The following is an 18,901-nucleotide window of genomic DNA, read 5'->3' as shown; positions in this document are numbered from 1 at the left end:
CGCAAATGAAACCAAACTGATGATCTTTTCTCCTTCTAGAAACTCCTCTACTGACAAAAACTCCTTCTCCGTACTTAGCCAGAATAACGTCCCCATCGAAATTGTATCAAACACTAAACTCTTCAGTGTCATCATTGATGAATATCTAAAATTTGACACCCATATCCAAACTAGCATCAAAAAAACCCACCAAAAACTTGGACTCCTGTGCAGACACTACGCTACCTTACCCCCTCCACCAGAAAAACCCAAGCCTCCTCCTACCTTCTCCCCTCTCTCTTGCATGGTGCCCTCTGCTAACCAATGTCCAACTCGACCTACAGTCAAAACTAGAATTCTGCTACAATAAAATAAGCAAATTTGCCACCAGTTCCAAAATCTCATCCCACCATTGCCACTGTCTCCATACTCTGCAATGGCTAGAATTACCTAATTACCTGAACTTCCTTAAACTCACCACTGCCCACAAGCTCATCTTCAAGCCTTCCAGCTTCTCCTCTTTTGCTACCGCCTTAACCCCCTACTTTCCTAGCAGCTCACTCAGATCTGAAAACCAAAACCTCCTACAAATCCACAAACCTTCACAACCCCATGGCCACCTCCTGCTATCAGTCTCCATAACTAAACTATGGAACTCTCTCCCTCTCTGCCTTCGCATTACTCCAAACTGCACCAACTTCAAATCTCTCTTGTTCTCCTACCTATCATTGAAAATGGACATGCCCATGCCACTCTCCAACGTAACTACCTCCCAGCTACTCTCTCTTCCATTCCTTGCTACACCTACATTTCTCACCATTACTTTCAGTTACTACTCTCTTCTAAACCAATTAGTGGACAGTCTTCTCACCGATATCGTTAAATATGTCAACCAATGTATATACGAAAATTTCCAACAACAACCTAGTATTTGTCATTTCTTTGAGTGATTGTATTCTACCACATATGTATTACTTTTACTTCCTTCAATGATTTTATTGTAATTCTTTGAATGATTGTAGTCTACCTCTTTGCCTTGTACTGTACTCTCAGCCTGTTGTATATTGACTATATTGTAATTGTCATTGGAGCTTTTCTCCCCGGGTCTCCACTTTAAACGAGCTTTTCTTGACCCAGTGGACTTTCCCGGTCATCAAACTGAAATAAATAAATAATAATAAGTAAATAAATTCTACCAGCCTCCTCAACATTGCACATTAGGATGCAGTTAATGAACGGACTCAAAACAAACCATGACCCAAGCAACAATTCTTGATGATAATGCTTCTTAATTTCCTTTCTGTCCAGGTAATACTGCTTATGTGAGATTCTGTCACAGGGTGTCATCTTTAATTCCTTGCCTCATTTGCTTTGACCCTGCAGCTGAAGTAAGCAGTGCATGAATGTTATGTTAGTAGGGGTAAGTTTACCCATTTACAATGCTGAAACTGATGAATATTTTCCCAAGAGTATTCAGTGAGCAATGAGTATTTAACATAGATGTACTTACGTTTTTATTATAGCTGTTTTCAGATTATTCTCATCTTTCAGTGTTGAGTCAGTAATTTTAACAGTCGCTGCCACCTACTCATCTTTACTCTCCTAACAACTCATTCATTTAAAAGAGGTTGGAAACAAAACCAGACATATTGTTTAATAAGGCATAATTCTTTCCGAGTGTTAGAGTAATGCTTTGTGACCACAGTTGTCTGTAGCTTCTTTGCATTTCTGTTACCATGCATCTGTGATGTCATCTGAGAAACGAAAGTCGTAGGAGTAAGTCAGTCTCACAAATGCAAACAACTGTTTATCTAAGTTTTAAATAGAAGGGATTGTGAATGTCAGTGGTGTTTATGTAGCTTGGATGTTCAAAATAATATGTTTCATGTGTCTTGCAGACTTAATTGATTGGCAACAGAGGATGGTTCCAAGTATAACAGCCCCTCTGTTTTTGATAAAAAAAATAGCTCTATGAAAGATGGAAAAATTAAGTTATGATTTGGACTCTTGATTACTGAAACTGAAAACAAATGTATGCCATTGCAGTTTCACTGTCACTTATTGTGAGAGCTAGGGACATAGCAATGGAAATTCCAGCAGAGGATTTGAATGCAGACCAAAGTAATGCCCACTTTAATAAGTAGACTTGAAATAGAAAAATAGTCAGATTTATGAGGAGTGTCCTAGTTTTGATCAAATTATAAGAGATACAGTTTCTGTGGCATTTTATTGAATTGATTCTGACCAGATCTAGTGAGATGTGTAAATATAATGGTGTACTTCCATATAAAGTGCTTGATTTTAATCTGTAAAAGATAGTTAACATTAACAGCATTGCACTAGACTTATTTCTACCTAGGTGAAGTCAAGTGTAAATCACATTTTCAACGAAAAGACATCAGGTAGTGCAATGGACATTAACATAATTTAAGACAGAGCATATCTGGTTGTGAGTAGAAGATGAAAGTGCTTAAGGTATGTTTGTTTTTTTTTTTTTATTAAAATAATTTTTTTTTACCCTGAACCGGAAAGTTGTGTTAGCTCCCCCCTACCTACACCAAACACTGCATGTGCCTGGCGTTTTGACACAGCATGTTTCCAAGAACAGAAATGACGTAGTAGGTTGAGTTAGCAAAAGAGCTGAGTGAGATGCCAATAGTAAGTATGGGTCAGCTAGATAAGTATGGCAGACGATCTAAATATGCTATGTGCTGAAGCACTTATTGCTGGGCTAAAGACTGTCCAAACAGAACTGAATGGGTTGGAGCATATTGTATTTTTCACATGCAATTCAAAGGCAGTAGTATATATAATACAATGCGATTCTGGACCTTATTAAATTGATAAGACAAAAAGAAAATGTAAGTTAGGAACAAAGGATACTCTTGTGGCAGAACTTATGTCCACACAGCACAAAAGGGATTTAAGAGCCATAAGAATGTGTATTTTTTGCATATAACACCTAATAATAGAAATGAGGATAGTGTGAATAAGATTTTACTTGAAAAGAAAGCTGGACTTATTTTGAAACGTAATACTTTCAAGCCAGGAGGCTTAAATAATGAATTTGACTGGAAATCTCTATGTGATGTTTGATTGTTGTTTTTCACTGCTTATTATGTTTCACTGTTGAAGTATTATAAATATGTTTATATTTAAGCATATAATGCAGTTCTCCTTTAATGGATTTTAATTTTTAATTGTTTTATAGTCTTGTGATGGTTCCCAAATATTTAAACATTTGTCTGCATTTTTTTTGTTGTTGTACCCAAAGCAATAGACATTATTATTTTCTATTCACCTTTATAGGTTCATAGGTTCATAGGTTAGTACTAAGCTAACTGCTCTTGCAAGCCATTTTAAGCCTAGCCAATTATCCCTTGTGAGACTCAAACCCTGCACCTTGTGTTTGTAAGGCAAACACCTTAACCATTAGGCCACCCTCCCAACCCTCTTGTTTTTATTCAACCATTTATTTGCTTTTGTGGTTCATATATTTCCTGAGGCGTGACTGTGGGAGATATGGGAGGGGAGTAAAATTGGAGCTTAATTTGTCAAACAGTAGATTTGCCATGTTCTCTGGCTCATTATAGATGTTTCCATTCACAATTAGTTCAGCACATTGTGTGTTGCTTTTCAGGTTGTGGATATAGCTAAAGAAAGCTTTGTAGCTGCCCTTTGCATGGGGGGCATTTTTGCCTCAAATTTGGCTTTGGTTGATGTGATTAGTGAGTTGCTTGTTTAGACTGATGAGGGAGTTATTACCTTGCTGGGCATAGTCCTTCCTACTTTTGGCCATGAATTTCTTTATTTTGCTATACATCCTATTGTTGTTGGGATTCCAACAGGGTGGCTTGTTTTTAATTGAGTAGGTACAGCTGTCTCTATGCAGCTGTTTACATAGTAATACAAGTTTTTTGTGAACAATTTTGCAAAGGCAGCAGTGTTCTCAAAGTCGGAGCGGGGGGCTTTGAATTTTGCTAGGGTGTCTGTTAGTAGGAAGTTAGACTTAAAATAATTTTTAAGGATTAGCTGGGTCCTGGGCTTAATTTTTATTTCAAAGAAGACAGCTTTATGGTCTGACCTGACTAATGATGATATTCCATTAGGGGGATGGAATGTTCCCCCATGTTTGTGAGGGCAAGGTCAAGGCTATTAGTACAAGTATTGGTGTATGGACATGCTGGCTCAAGGTTTTTTGATAAAGTCCAAGAATATCTGGGCCTGCCTGTTTGAGGTTATGTAGGCTTCCAGGATCCCAAGAATATTGTACTGGATTGAGTAGTGAGAGCCTCCAATAATTTTAAATATGGGTATGGGCTTCTTAAGTTCTAGAGGGGGATCTGTAATTTGCCAAGATATGGTATGAAACTTTGCTGATGGTTAGTTGGAAATGGAGAAGCTCAGTCATTTCACAATGTTAGACCAATCTCGAGGCATAGTTGTGTTTGATGTAAATTGAGACTCCTCTACTTTTTCTCCCTCTCTGTGCAGTAGATATATGGTCTAAATATGTAGAAGGCATTATAGACCTGCACTGCCAGGGTGCTGTCTGTTGTTTTAAACCATGTCTCAGTAACTGTACAGACATCTGTATTCTCCAGGTTGAGGAGAGCTTGGAGGGAGTGAAGTTTCTTGTTTAGACTCTTTGCATTCAGCAGTAACTCATTTGTATTGTGCTGGGTAGATTTAACTATGTTCATAGTATCATATGAAGTTACTAGGCTATTGGCCCTGAGGCCCTTACAAGCTTACCAAAGAATTTAGCCCATTTTCCTATAAGTCAGCACCCAATGCCCCTGTCCAGCAGGGACACAGGTGGACTCCCAAGGGTGTATTTTCTGTTCCCCATCCAGTTATCAAGGTTGTGCTTGGGTTAATGAGGTACTCTGTTTGACATGTAGAGGGAGTCTATTCCACAGAAGAGAGAGTTTCTGGGATGCAAATCTGTCCCGCCAGCAAGTCCTATTGATGTCACAGACCAGGTTGAGGTCGTGTGTGTGGGTTAGTCAAGTGGAGCTTGACTTATGGATATGCAGCAGTCCCATTAAGGCAGGGGTCTGAGATTGCTTTGTAAGTCAGACAGAGGTCACCTCTGAGGAGTCTGTATGAAACTGAGTAGAAGGGCAGGGCTTTTAGCCTATCTCTGTTAGGGTAGATGTTTGAGGCTCTGGATTCTCCTGGTGAGGAACCTCTGTGGTCTCTTCAGCCAATAGGGCATTGTACTCAATAATGGGTCTTATAAGGGAAGACTACAGGGATGTTATGACCTCTTTGTCCCTGAATCAGATACCCTTACTAATGAGGTGGACCATGGAGAAAGCTTTCCGTACAATGGAGGCAGTATGGTGGTCAAAAGTCAATTTGTTATCAACTGGAAGGTTTATCAAGTTGGCAATGCTTAAAGAAGGCACTTTCCAGTAATTATAGTATACATGTGATATTAAAGCAGAAATCATTCCAGTTGAGATAGCTTTCTTGTAGTGTAAGATCTTCTTAAAAAGAACATGAACAGTCCTGGACATGGAAGTAGGACGTATGGCTCTATGGAAGGTTTGGGCTTTGGCACCCCAGCTGGATATCCAGGTTGTTTGGAAAGATAACCCCAAATGTTTGGAATACTGCAACAGTGATCAGTAGGCTACCTACTGTTATGGTAAGTTCTCACACAACTGTACTTTTCACGTATTCAATTAGTCTACACATTTTAGTTTCGGAAGAGTTATGATTACAAAGAGATCAGTACAAATTGTAACAAATTGATTCATTGCTTGCTAAGCAAACATTGGCAACTTCAGATGTTATTCAGTGACAGTGGTGGTTAATTTAATAATAATATAATCAGATATATGGCAGAGACTTTTAAACCTTTAAAGCAGGAAAGCTGCCGCACCAAGAAAATATCAGCCTGGGACAGGAATATGATATAAAAGAACGTGAGCAAGAGGTAGTGTATAAATATTTGGGAACTGGTGAAGGATAAAAAATAAAACATGAACAAATGCAAATAAAACTTAGTAAGGAATATTTTAGAAGACTAAAAGTAATACTGAGAACAGCGCTGACATTTAGGCACAAAGACCAAGCTATAAACCAGTGTGCTCTTCCTGTCCTAACTTAGTTTTAGAGTGACTTGACTGGCCCCAAAAAGTGTTAGATCAGTTGGACAGGAAAACGAGAAGGATGCTTCATGCTTATCAAATGATTTGTAAGAATTAGGGTATACCAAGACTTGTATATTCCCCATTCTGAAGAAGGTATGAGCCTCCTCATAATTGATTACATGTATACATTTGCAATCGTAGGACTGCATAGATATCTACTGACCTCACAAGACCCAAATGTACTAAAAGTTTTAAAGATGAGGAGAAGTCTTAAGATGACTTCCCTGCTTAGTTTAGTAGAATCATATATCAGTGACAAGTGGGAACGGAAATCAAACCAGAAGCAGATAAAAATCAGACAGCAACTGAATGTGCCAAAAAACAAAAGAAAGAATATAAGGTAGAGGATCAGATGTGAAGGCAAGGAATGTGGAAAATGCATAAATATAGTTGCAAGTACAGAAAATTGTTGGAACAACCTCATGTTGATCAGGATCAAATGCAGGAATGGTTAAGTAGAGGCAAATTTAAACCAAAAGTCGAAGGGTTAATGTTGGTGGCCCAAGATACTGGAGTATGTGCACGATGGTTTACAAAGTCCATTGAATATTTGGGCGAACAGACAAATGTAGGTTTTGTGTAACAGAATTGGAAACAGTCGCATATTTTGTTGATGATTGTGATATACTAATGGCAGATAGACTATATTCTGAAAGGCATAATAATGTGGCAAGACTGTTGCATTGGGGATTGTGCAAACATAATAATATTGAAGTAGCTGTAAAACATGATGAAGTTTATATCACGTGGGCTCACCCATTACCGAGAGTTAAAAAAATAGACACAAGAAAGCCAGATATAGCAGTCTATGAAAAGAAGACAAAAGTAGCATTGATCATTGAAATTGCTACACTCAGTTACTACTGTGTGTTATGTACAGAGAGAGACAAACTCATAAAATACCAGAATTTGCAGGCAGAAGCAAGAGCAGTGTGGAAGAAGGATACCTAGACAGTTCCAATAGTAGCAGGAACAGTGGGTCTTTAAAAAAAGAGAGAATTCACAGTCATAATTGGATATGTTGCCAATAACATATAACTCCATATGAATTGCAGGAGGAGTCATTACTGGGCACATTGCAGGTGGTGCAAAGAGCACTTCTGACCAACATCAAAGATTGAAACAATACTAATTTCATGAACTTTAATCTTACTTTGACTTAGTAATGGGGTCCATTCCCATCATGGTGTTAAAAACAGAGACATCTGACCATGAATACTGTGGGAAGAAATAACCAGGGAATTGTTATGCCTAGGCTTGTCTAGGCGCTTGGGCCAGTAGCCTAATACCAGCCTATGAACCTATGATAGCATATAATCCTTGGAGCAGTGGTCCCATAGAACAACATGGTTATTGTGAAACAGTTTGACCAAATTTTGTTTTTTAAGACATGTGGAGATAATTCTTTTGAGCATCCAAACGACACTACAGTCCTTGCATATTGGTTATAGTCCAGACTGTAGCAAAAAAAAGTAGGTACTAATTTCTAGAAAGAAAAAGCATTACCAAAAACCTAAAGCACAGTACCAAATTGTCATAAAGCAAGTGGAAACATGCAGCAGTAAAAGTTTCCCACAGAAGAGATACTGCGTCTCCCACAAAAGAGATACTGCATTTAAATTCCCAAACTGAATAAGTAAGTGCAGAAGTAACAGGGACTGCAGCTATCAGGCTTGCAAGAACAAGTATGCATGGTAGTTTATTTCCTAAGCAAACAGTAGAAATGGTGTTTCACAGTAATGAGCTGAATTGTGGAATTGGGTAAGGATAGTAGTTAGCTGGACTGTATTGCCACTGCACTTTGAAATAACAAGGCATGCCACGTCTAGAATAGTAGGAGGAGAGTGATGGATGTGCTTTATTTATATGGGCTGTAACTAATAATGTGAGTATCTGGGGAGATGATGGCAAATGAGAAGAAAATCTGTACCGAGGTTGAAACAAGGGAGATTTGCCGTAGACAAATAGATGTGGTGATGTACAGAGATGTGTTTCTTCATTGCTTGTTTAGAGTGGCAAAAATTAACTTCATTAGCAGGGATAAGAATGAAAAATGGACTTTATTTGGCTGACCTAAGGAATGGCTTTTATGCTGGCATTTCCCTTTTTCTCACAGAATTGCAAGACATCTAAGATTAAATGATAAAGACAAAGCTGGTATTGAAGGGTGGTCAGTGAGGGCAGTGTGATCATTTGTACCACTATGTTGCTTTATTAATCAAAGATGGGCAGTATTTTAAATGTCTGTGTTTCTCTGATTGTTCTTAAGAGTTAATGATGTGGCCTCTTGTACACTTAGAGTAGTGCCTGTGACTGGAGGAGGAGCACAGGTGTTGGGCTTAGTTGTTTGGATACAGGTAACACAAATTACTATAACTGTACTTCCTTCAGTAAATTGAGATTCATTATTTTCTTGAATATGGAGACCCAAGATTTGGTAGAGTAAATAAAGCTCTTAACTAAGTGTTTAAGTTAACTTCATTGTATTTCTGAGGAGACACAGAACACCCAGTATTACCTAATGCTGTTGTGTTATCCTACCGCATGTTGGATAACTATAGTATCAATGCCATTGAGCAGGACAGGCTTTAGTGGAACTATATTAGACCATGATTTTCAGAATCTGCATGGCATAATGCTATAACTTTAGGTGCAGATAGGGGTGGGCATCCTCCTTTTTACTTTTCACAATTGAAGAAGATTAATTTCTGGCTTTTATCAACAACCAGATGAGGGGACCAGGTGGAAGTGATAGCTTGTGCAGGAGATGTAATGCTGCTAATGCCGACTTTATAGATTTGTTATATTTTTGTCCTTATAGTAAGTGTATATATGGGACAGAACCCTCTCTTCAAGTGCTTGAATATTGAGAAAGTCTATCCCTCCCATTACATAGATCTATTTCTGGATTTTAGGTATACCCTTCCAGAGATATTCCTTTCCTACCAGCAAGTGGAAGCGAACCTTACATGTGACCATGGTTGTAGTGGCCACTTTATTTAAATATTGGAAATAGGTCAAAGATGACATTTCCCCCTGACCTCTATAACTGTGTTCATAAACCATGCACTACCATGAGGAAGAACTCTTGAGTATGAGCTACTCCTTGAGTACTGGTGTATCTTTTTTTTCTTGGAGTACTTTATCTAGTTACTAAATCTGCTTTGTAAACCTTCAGGATAAAACTGTTTTTTAAATTCTTTTGAATGTAGATTATCTGTCATTAAGTTATGAGATATGATTGTGTTAAATATTTTATACAAGTTTATGATGCTGGTGATTGGTGGACTGTATATTATGTAAATAGTTATGGTTTCCCTTTTGGTATTTTATTGATACTCAATAAATTTGTTTAAAAAAATGCACATTAGTGCTTTGAATGCTGTAATATGTTGCCACTGGGGGAGGAAAGGAAATCACAAGGGCCTTGCCTGCATTTGTGACCTCCATAGTACTTTTGTCACTGCTGCACAGATATTATATTGTGTTACATAGAAGACTGAACTCTACAGTTGTTCGGCAGACAAAGGAATTTGGAGAGTTGGTACTTATTGGATTTGGGATCCCATATGAGGTAAAATCCAAAGATGTATGGTTCAGGTAGGGGTTAATCTTTTCATTAATGTCCTTTGAATTAGACTTTAAACTGAGGTCCTACCTTGAGTTGGTGGTAGCCCAGATGGATGTAAAAGATCACACGGCACATATTGAAAAAAGTAGGGGAAATTTCCCAATGCCCTTGCCAAATTTCCCCTAGTAGGATAAGTACCACATCAGGTCCCCCTATAAAGGGCACTAGGTTTGTGGGACTAACCCCTTTAAGAAAAAGAATAAACAAAATTAACTGTGTTTTGCTGAGGAAACATTAGCAGATAGCTTGCAAATGCACCAATTCAGCTGAACTGGAGGAAGACTATCTTAAGGTCTGAGTTAACCAGGTATTGCAACTAACGGACAGCAAAATGAGATGACTGGCCTAAAAATTGAACGGAGATTTAGGAGGGTATTTGTGAAGATGCACCAAATAGATGTAATTCTGAGATTAATAGAAATAAAGAGAATGAAGTGTTGCAGTAAAAATATTACTTAAGTAGGGCAGTGCATTTGATGGTAGTTCTTCAAAAAAAATTTTTGTGAAAAAGATTTCAGGGAAAGGTTTGATATATATATATATATATATATATATATATATATATATATATATATATATATATGTGTGTGTGTGTGTGCGTCTATATGCATCTCTGTGTGTGTGTATGTATGTATATATATATATATATATATATGTATGTATATATATATATATATATATATATATATATATATATATATATATATATATATATATATATATATATATATGTATATGTATATATATATATATATATATATATATGTATATGTATATATATATATATATATATATGTATATATATATATATATATATATATATATATATATATATATATATATATATGTATATATGTATATATAAGTATATATATGTATATATATATATATATATATATGTATATATATATATATATATATATATGTATATATATATATATATATATATATATGTATATGTATATATATATGTATATATATATGTATATATAATATGAATTCCACAGGCAAAGTAGGTAAAATGAATGGCAGAAATCCAAATTAAAATACTTCATTAAAAATAAATACACGTAAGCACTTTCACACTTTGTCAACTTCTTCCTCATATGTTCATCCACTTCCATCTTCCTTTCATTTAAATAACATGTCTCATTGCATCCTTAACAATCAATTATTGATTAGATTACAATAATTAAAACAGGCAAAGTAACCCATAAAATGCAGTAATATGATACACATTAAAACATATATTCTTATGTATGTTCTCAAAACACATAAAAACATACTAAAATATGTGTGTACATATTCATAATTATCTCTAAAATACACGAGTAATTCAATGTAAACTCAATAAAATTCCTGTGGGTGCACAGAAGTCCTAATCTTCATAAAAGTCTTGCTTTAAGTAGGGGTCTTAAAGGAACCTTATCATTAAGTCCTTGCCTGAATCTGCTGTTAGCCTAACTATCCACTTTGTCTTATTCACCTCAGTCCTGTTCTTAATATCTCCCATCCTATCATCCACCTTGGTTCTGTCTATAATCATAAACTTTAAATTGTGTGCATCTTCAGGGCTCATAACATGTTTGGCCAATGCATTAGTTGTTATACAGTATTGAATGTCATACAAATGTTCTCTTATTCTATTTTTAAACTTTCTGTTTTTCCTACATAGAATCATTTGCATACCTGGCATTATGCCAGGTATACAACATGGTCTGCCTCACCAGTACCCTCTATCCTAAACCAAAAAGTCTTGTTAAAATTGGGATGGTCAAACTTCCCTGTTGAATCACTGTACTTACAATAATTACATTTATAAAAGGGTTTTGTAACTCTCAAGATATTCCCTGATGTTCTTCGTGTTTCACTGTTGCAGTCATCACACTTGGGTCATCTGCTTGCAGGTAGCCCTCAGTTGGCCCGAATACCAGAGAAGTATGTCGGTTGCTGTCGCTTCAGGACTGAGGTCAGGTCATCAGGGGTATAAAAACAGGCAGTCGACACCGTTACATCAGTCTTTCTTGCCGAGGAGCCTGAAGCAAAAGCAGTTTGCATGAGTGCCAGTCGTCCGCTACCTGAGTTTTAATTTCCGAATTGAATCGTCCTGAAGTCTTTTAAAGCTAAGTACCTCATTGGGGATTCTTTTTTCTTGCTCTAACTGATGTCAGAAAAAGTTAGCAATTTTCTTGCCTGTGGAAAGAAAATACCACACTGAGTTTTCCATTTTTACTGCATCACCTGTTTAGGCCCAGTCCACGACGTACCTTGCTGTTGGTTTTGTGCTTTGTTCAGTACCAGAACTATTCATCATCGGAATCTTATTGTCACTAAATACTTTTGCTCTCGATTTCCATATTCCAAAATGGCTTTGGTAAACCATCTATCGATCTTCCGAAAAAACATAAGGATAAAGATAGAGACAGACTGCACAGGTCCAAAACTGTTGGCGACACTTCCGTTAAGCTAGTGGCCAGTTTGCCAGTACTCAGTGAGGCACTTTCACAGCCCCTGATGCCCTCTTCGATGGATTCGCAGGCCGCTAACGAGACCCATTCGGAGTCCAGTATGCCACTTTTCTTTGACTACGGAACCTGCGGATGTCTCTACCTTGGATGGGTCCGGAGCCACTGTGCAGGCACCGGCTTCTGAGGAAGTTCTTCACATTACCAATACTTGACACAAACTGACGATGTCTGTGGCATTTTTAGTGCTGTGTAAAACTACTGAGTTTCGAAGGCCAAGAGTACGAGCTATGCCTAAAAAATGACGACCCAAACTCAAGCACCTGCTTCCTTGCCACAACATCAAATGCTTAGAATAGCAGAAGATCTGATTATGCTGATTAGGGAAGCCAGCCTTCTCCTGCTAAGAGAAAAAGAGACTTGTCCCAAGCAGCTTTAACTGACCAAGAGTCCGACGACTCTGAGGATTCTGAATACGAAGTCATGCATTTATCTGCTTATGAGGATTCTGATGCAGAGGACCCTATTCCCTCTGCTTCCCCTCCAGAGGATATTTCTTTTGGTGAAACCCAACATACTTTAAGAGAGCATTTCCATTGGGAATGCCAGGATTATCCTCAGTCCAAAAAGAAACTGGGAGAATTTTTAGATTTGCCACAACATAGACTTTTAGCTATTCCTCCTGTTCTGGATGTTGTGGACGTTGTCTTTATGGAATGCAGTCTAACTCCTGATACTTTACCCCCTGCTCCAAGGAAAGAAGACGGGTACTACAGAGTCCCTGATTCTCACAAATTCCTTTTCAAAAATCCTACTGCTGACCCAGGGGTCATTTCCCAGGGGCCTAAAGGTATAAAAGCAAGCACAGCCAAGAATCCCACCCCTTTGGACAGGGATTCCCGAGCTTTAGACAGATTGAGTAAAAAAGTATACACCTCTGCAACTCTCGCCATTAGGGCATTGAATTGCCAGTTTCACATGCTGAAATACCAGCAACATATTATGGAACTCATTAACCAGAAATTATCTACCTTTACAGACTGTGCAGAAAATAAAGAATTACAGCAGCTTATGCATTCTGCAAGCCAAGTCAGCAAGCATGCTTTGCAATGTGGCTTTGATGCCCTAGAAGCATCTTGCAGGGCAGCAGTCACTGGTTCTGTACTGAGAAGGCATGCTTGTTTTAAGGAGCAGACCTTGCCAGACCATGTCAAGTCAAAATTACTAGACGCTCCTTTGAACAAGGACAACCTGTTTGGCACCAAAGCAGAAGAGGTTCTTAAAAAGATGGAAGAAAAGGCCAAGTCTATGCAGACAGTCAAAGATTTTTTGCAAGTGCAGCCTCCAAGATTCAGTAGACATTGCCCCTCAAAACATTGGTTCTTTCCTGCCCCCTCAAGGCCATCTCAACCTAGACCCAGGGGAAACGGACCTCCCCCAGATTACAGTCTCAGAGTATGCAGAGATCTAAGCCATGGAGTACCTCCGCTTCTAAAACAGTGAGTGCTAAGCCACCCCCTTACGGAAAGAATTCACAATGACTTCTCAACTACAATCCTCACCTCTGCCCAAGTGCTGATGCCCCTAGGAGGAAAACGTGCCCATCATGCAAAAAACTGGACCTCCATTACCAAAGATGGATGGGTCCTCAACATTGTATCCCAGGGGTACAAATTTTACTTCCACTCACTGCCAACCCCCAAAAGGGTTCCCAGACCTTCCTCCAAATCAGTGGGCAGAGGCACAAAACCAAGTTCAGTCCCTGCTTCCCTGCTCTCCATAAGGGCTATTCAACCTGTTCCTATAGAACAGATAGGTCAAGGGTTTTAGTCCAGACTTTTCCTGGTACCCAGAAAAGAGGGCACTTGGCACCCAATCCTAGCTCTCTCAATTCTAAACACCGGAACCAAAATTCAAATTGCTCACCCTTCAGCAGTTTCTTCCTTTGCTGACCAAAGATGCCTGGTTAGCCACCCTAGACCTAAAAGAACCCTATCTGCACATCCCTATCAGGGACTCGTGTAGGAAATACCTTCAGGGCAGGATCTATGCATTATCAGTTCTCTGCACTTCCCTTTGGCTTATCCACTGCTCACAGAGTCTTCACAAAATGCCTGGCTCCAGCCATTGCCTATTGCAGACAGAGAAAAATTCAAATTTACCCTTACTTGGACGATTGCCTGATTCAGGCAGACAGGAAAAGATGTTACAGCACCTGACATTTGTAAAGAACCTTCTAACCTCCCTGGGGTATACTATCAATGACAAGAAATCAAAACTAGTCCCCAGTCAAAAGATTGTATTCCTGGGAGCAAGCTTGGACACAGCATCCCAGATGGCATTCTTTACTCCAGAAAAGCAAGCCTATCTAACAGACTACTTCACTCAAATGGTCACCAGAACCCAGCTATCTACAAGGAAAATCCTGCAGGCCCTAGGGTTCAGAGCTTCTTGCATTCTACTAATTCTAAATGCCAGACTGCATATGAGGAAACTTCAGTGGTACTTAAAAAGACTTTGGTGCCAACATTCTCAGGACCTGGAAACAGTCATACCTATAATACCTTGTCTAAGGACAGAGTTTCTTTGCTGGGCAGCAGCATGCAGCCACAACAAGGGACTTCCCTTCACTCAACCCCACGCCATCCAGATCCTAACCACAGATGCATCAGACTATGCCTGGAGGGCACATCTGGACGGCAGGTGCATTCAGGGCCACTGGAGCCCAAGTCAAATTCAGCTGCACATCAACCAAAAAGAGATGCTAGCTGTTTAGCATGCTGTGACAGCTTTCAGAGCCCCACTCTCACCAGGACCCCCTGCTAATAAAGATAGACAACACCACACTTATGTGGTACATCAACAAGCAGGGGAGAACCCACTCTTACCCTCTCTGCAGGTTAGCCATGGCCCTGTGGAACTTGGCCTCGGACATGCAAATTCATCTGCAAGCTCAGTTCCTGCCAGGCAAACAAAACTCTTTGGCAGACTTAAGCAGAAATCTCCTGGACCCACACAAGTGGCAATTAGACCCCAGCACTTTCAGCCTTCTAACCCAGAAGTGGGGGACCCCGGAGGTGGATCTTTTTGCCTCCCCCTACAATCACCAGCTCAGCAAATTCTGCACCAGGACACCTCACAGCAGGGCCTGGAAAGGGGATGCCCGATCCTTCCAATGGGTAAGCCTCTTAATCTGTGCATTTGCCCCTCTGCCTCTTCTCACAATAATATTACTCAAGATAAGACAGGACAGACCGAGGGCAATCCTGATTGCACCGATCTGGCCACACCATCACTGGTACCCACAACTGTGCAGCCTGTCACCGGTGCCACCATGGCACCTACCCCAGATCCCAACCCTCCTGACTCATCAGGAGGGACAGATCTTGCGTCCGCAACTGCAAACTCTGAATCTTGCAGCCTGGCTTATTTTTTGAATTTTCCACCAGTGACCAGCCTAAGCAAGCAGGTGCTGGATGTCATTCTTGAAGCCAGAAGACCCAGTACAAGAAAATCTTATACTGATAAGTGGAAAAGGTATTGTTCCTGGAGTCATTCTAAAGGAGAGGACACAGCACTGCCCTTCTTACCTCTAATCCTGGATTTACCTAGAAGATCTATTCCACAGAGGCCTATCCTTCTCTTCCAGTAAGATCCATGCCTCTGCAATCTCGGCTCATTACAACACTGAGCCACCTCTCTTCTGTCTCCCCTCACCCTCTCATCAAACAGTTCCTGAGAGGGGCAAACAACTTAAGGCCACCAAGGAGAGCCCCCACCCCTGCTTGGGACCTTAACTTTGTACTGGAAAAGCTCACACTACCTCCCTTTGAGCCTGCAGCATCAGCAGAGTTAAAATTCCTCTCTTGGAAAACAGCCTTGCTTCTGGCCATCATTTCAGCTGGAAAAGTGTCTGAGTTACAAGCACTTATGGCTGTGGAACCCTTCATTATTTTTCATGCTGACAGGGTTTCCCTCAGGACTAACCCTTCCTTTATGCCTATAGTGGTGTCCAGTGTAGCTCTAAACCAATATATCCATTTGCCAACCTTCTTCCATAATCCTCAGAATAAAGGAGAAAGGATCCTGCCTTCCTTAGATGTGCACAGACAGCTCAGATTATACCTTGATAGGACTAAGACCTTCAGAAAATCTGACCATTTACTAGTCAGATGTTCTTCGTGTTTCACTGTTGCAGTTATTACATTTGGGGTAGTCTGCTGGCAGGTTGCCCTCAGTTGGCCTGAATAACAAAGTCTTGGGGCATACGTCGGTTGCTGTCTCCTCTTCCATAACGTCAGGTCATCAGGGGTATAAAACATGCAGCCGACGCCATTTTAATAAGTCTTTCTTGCCGCACGGTGCTCGAAGCAGAAGCAGTTCGCAAGTGCCAGTCGTCCGACTCCTGAAATTTTCGTTTTCGAGTTTCAGAACCGAAGTCTTCAAACTAAAGCTAAGTACCCCGTTGGGGAAACTTTTTCTTGCTCCTTACCGATGTCAGCAAAAGTTAATAATTGCATTACTTGTGGGAAGCAAATACCTCATAAGGATTTTCATTTGTACTGTATTCCTTGCCTAGGCCCTGAACACAATGTGCCTTGCTGTCGGTTTTGTGCTAAATTTAACCAACACACTATTAAGCGTCGGTATATTTTTGCTTCTGAATATTTTGGTTCAAGATTTAACTATCCTGAAATGTCGTCGGTTAGCAATCAGACTACTGGAGTTCACAAAAAACGCAAGGAAAAAGACAGGGACAGACAGTCAAGGTCCAAAACCGAAGACGAAGCTTCTCCTAAGCCAGTTGCTGGTTCGCCGGTACTCAGTGAGGCACTTTCGCAGCCCCTGATGCCCGCTACTTTTGAGTCAAAGGCCTCTACTGAGACCCATTCGGAGTCCGGTATGCCGCGAGATTCTGCAAGTAGTGAACCCGTGGATGTCTCTCCCTTGGATGGGTCTGGAGCCTCTGAGCAGGCACCGGCTTCTGAGGGTGTTTTCAGGCCTCAACATGTGTATATTAAACCGACGCCATCATCAAAAACAAGGCCAAAATCTACTTCTATGTCTAAAAAACCAACACATGAGCCACATGCTCAGGTCCCTATGCCTAAAAAACAAATGATCAAAATGGCTGAGGATTTAATTACCTTGATCAGGGGTTCCCAACCCCCCCACTAAGAGGTCTAGACAAGGCACTGATTATGAATCTTCAGATCAGGTTTCCATTTTTTCTGATTCCTCTTCTGATCAGGAATTTTCTGTTCCACCTTATGAAGACTCTGATGCATAGGAATCCATCCCTTCTGCTTCTCCTCCTGAGGATTACCCTTTTGGAGAGACTTTGTATACTTTAAGGGAACATTTTCATTGGGAGAGTCAGGATTTCTCAGAATCCAAAAAGAGGCTTAGGGATTTTCTTCTACTTCCTCAGCTTAGGCCTTTGGCAATACCTCCTGTATTAGACATTGTTGATGATGTTTGCCCAGAATCAAGCATGGCTCCTGATTCCCTGCCTCTGGCTCCTAGTAAGCCAGACAGATATTACAAGGTTCCTGACTCCCACAAATTTCTTTTCAAAAATCCTGCTGCTGGCCGTGAAACTATTTCTCAGGGTCCCAAGTGTGTTAAGGCTTCTACAGCCAAAAATCCTACCCCTTCTGATAGAGACTCCAGGGCGCTGGATGGATGGGGAAAGAAAGTTTATACGTCTGCAACCTTGGCAATCAGGGCTTTAAACTGACAGTTTCATATGCTTAAATGTCAACAGCATGTTATGGGCTTACTGAAACAGAAAATAATGTTGATTTCTGATTGTGTGGAAAATAAAGTGTTACAGAAGTTATTGCGTTCAGCAGAACAGGTTGGAAAGCATACTTTGCAATGTGGTTTTGATTTCTTGGAGGCCTCTTGCAGGGCCGCCATAACTGGATTTGTGATAAGAAGGCATGCTTGGCTCAAGGAGCAAAATCTGCCTGATCATGTTAAAGCTAAATTGTTGGATGCTCCTTTACAGCAGGACAGTCCGTTTGGTAATAAGGCAGAAGAGGTGTTAAAAAAAAGATGGAAGACAAAGCTAAATCTATGCAAACTGTAAAAGATTTCTTGCAAGTGCAGTCACCCAGGTTCAATAGACACTGGCCTACTAAGAACTGGCCTTTTCCTGTGTCCAACAGAGCTGCTCATGGCAAACCCAGATGCTCCAAAGGCTCCAGGTTTCAATCACAAGGATCTTATAGGTCAAAGCAATGTGGGGTGCCTCCACCTCCAAATCAGGAGGTAACAAAGCACAACCCTGCAGTAAACAGCCTCAATGACTTTCCTCTGTCATCTCCAAGCACTTATCTTTTAGCAGCCCCTTTGGGGGGAAAACTAGCACTTCATGCCCAAAATTTGCATTTAATTACCCAGGAGAAGTGGGTATTAAACATAGTATCGCAGGGGTACAGATTTCATTTCCACACATTGCCAATTCCAAGCATATGGGCAGATCTGCCACCAAACCATTGGGCAGAGGCCTAGAAACAAGTCATGTCCCTCATGGATATGGGGGCTATTCATCCAGTGCCAGAAAAGGAAAAAGGACAAGGATTTTATTCAAGACTTTTCCTGGTACCCAGAAAAGACAAAACATGGCGTCCAATTCTGGACTTATCCATTTTAAA

At 40.1% G+C, this 18,901-nt stretch overlaps 1 protein-coding gene across 1 annotated transcript in view; it reads left to right on the top strand.

Moving 5' to 3' along the window:
- The window catches only part of DMXL2 (Dmx like 2), a 1,902,820-nt gene that overhangs the window by 929,218 nt on the left and 954,701 nt on the right, over window positions 1–18,901 (top strand). The gene's annotated exons all lie outside the window — the stretch shown is intronic.

The sequence above is a fragment of the Protopterus annectens genome, chromosome 7.part0 (genome assembly GCF_019279795.1).
Source record: "Protopterus annectens isolate FY-2018-M chromosome 7.part0, PAN1.0, whole genome shotgun sequence".
In the NCBI taxonomy this organism is placed as follows: domain Eukaryota; kingdom Metazoa; phylum Chordata; order Ceratodontiformes; family Protopteridae; genus Protopterus; species Protopterus annectens.
Note: the sequence above shows the minus strand (reverse complement) of the source record. Positions and strands in the feature narration are given on the sequence as shown.